Source organism: Cervus elaphus, chromosome 32 (genome assembly GCF_910594005.1).
Source record: "Cervus elaphus chromosome 32, mCerEla1.1, whole genome shotgun sequence".
Lineage (NCBI taxonomy): Eukaryota > Metazoa > Chordata > Mammalia > Artiodactyla > Cervidae > Cervus > Cervus elaphus.
The window spans coordinates 32086404-32088413 of record NC_057846.1 but is presented as its reverse complement, the minus strand read 5'-3'; the positions used below and the strand labels follow the sequence as shown (position 1 = coordinate 32088413).

Genomic DNA, 2010 nt, shown 5'->3' with positions numbered 1-2010 from the left:
AGCAGTGGGCATGTTATGAAGCATAAAAGCCTTCTAGTGTGATCATCTCCTCATTAATTTCTCAATTCCTCTACAGCTGACAAATGGAGCGGTAAACCTATAGAAGGAAATTCTGCATTTCATTATAGAAACTCAACTTCTATAACCTGGTAAATAGGTTTGAGTTTTCTTCTGGAAGAAAAAAAGAGCTTTAGAAAAGTTCATGTTTTTATGCTTTAGGCCCCAAGGGCCCTACACAAAACTTGACCTCTTGTATCTACTGCTAGCAATTAGAGAATTAAATTAAGAATTTATACTGCTGTTCCTTGGTATCCATGAAGAATTGTTTCCAGGATCCTCAAGGAAATGGCAACCCACTCCAGTATTCTTGCCTGGAAAAATCCCATGGACAGAGGAGCCTGGTGGGCTACAGTCCATGGGGTCGCAAGAGTCGGACACGACTGAGCGACTTTACTTCCTCATGGATACCAAAATCCATGGATGCTCAAGGCCATTAGAGCCAGCCCTCTGTATCCACAGGTTCTGCATTGAAAATATTCCATTTGCATTTGGCTGAATCCATGGATGGAGAACCTACAGATACAGAAAGTAGACAGTGCTTATTTTCTTTAGGAAACAAACAAATTAGTGGACAATGGGCTTCCCTCAAAGTTCTGTTGATAAAGAGTCTGCCTGCAGTGCCAGAGACCTGGCTTCAATCCCTGGGTTGGGAAGATCCCCTGGAGAAGGAAATGGCAACCCACTCCAGTGTTCTTGCCTGGAGAATCCCAGGGCAGAGGAACCTGGCGGGCTACAGTCCATGGGTTGGAAGAGTCAGACATGACTTAGCAACTAAACCACCACCACCATGAACAATGATGAGTGTGCTGTTCTAAGTTCCTACCATTTTAATTGTTGACAGGCTTTGGAAATTCAGAGAAACTGAAAACCAGAATATGGAGTTTGTTGCTTTCAGGCCAGATACTAATTTTATGTCAGTCAGCTTCCCCAACTTTCACTGTTCAAATTTCACATCTCTTCTTCCAGCCTCATATCTCTTCAAAATTCACATCAAATTTCACATCTCCTCTTCCAGCCTCACATCTCTTCTTCCAACCTTCACTCTCAAAATATTTAGATTTGGGAAGACCTTCTGATAACATCAAATCCAGTCTTCCCGGTTATGCAGCTGATGAAACTGAAATCCAGCGAGGACAAGACTGAGGCTATCATTAGGGAACATATTATTACCCACACTCTGGAAAAATGGCAGTGACTTGTTCAGTTTCCTCAGCCGAGTGGTGAGTGGCAGCAATTCGGGAGGCAACCACGGTGGTGGGCGAGGAGTGCAAGGGCCATCTGTCACGTGGATGGCCAGGGTGTGTGGCATCCTGGACAAGAACGCGGTAGAGCTGCACTTAACTCTCTCCCCCCTCAGTCCCACGGGTGAATCAAGCCCTCTGGTCAATACTGTCTCCCCTCACCCCACCCCAAACCCCCGCCCAGCCTTGTTCATATTATCTTTTATTTGTACAGATTAAAACCTTGTTTTCCTGTGCTCAGTCCGGCTTTGTGCTCAGTTCTACTTCATAAAGACTTGCTGGAGGAGGTCATTTTATTGTCTTCAGTGAAAAAAGCAGCAGAATTTGGGCAGCATTTGGGGGAGGGGGGGAGATGGGGTAAGACTTCTACGTAAGTTTTTACTTAAAATATTGGTCGGAGGAGATCCTGGTGGTCCAGTGGTTAGGACTCTGTGCTCTCACTGCTGAGGGCCCAGGTTCAATCCCTGGCCAGGGAACTAAGGTAAGGCTGGGTACAGCCAAACTTAAAAGGAAGAACAATTGATTGAGTTCCTTATTCTCCTCCTTTCCCAAAGGGAGAAAGATCTCATCTGTAGTGTCTTGGGAATAGAGCAGACATGGGTTGTGATGGGCTGATCTTTGTAAGCCAATCATAAAGATAAAGATTCACAAGGCTGCTCTCATGGCCCTTCCCTTGGGTTTTGGGCTAGTGGCCTCGGGCCATTAATTA

General features: G+C 45.3%; 1 non-coding gene across 1 annotated transcript; it reads left to right on the top strand.

The window, feature by feature from the left end:
- The first annotated feature begins 1704 nt into the window (after positions 1-1704).
- TRNAE-CUC lies at positions 1705-1777 on the top strand. The gene has a single exon. It is a non-coding gene; the product is annotated as a tRNA-Glu (tRNA).
- Positions 1778-2010: the final 233 nt, after the last annotated feature.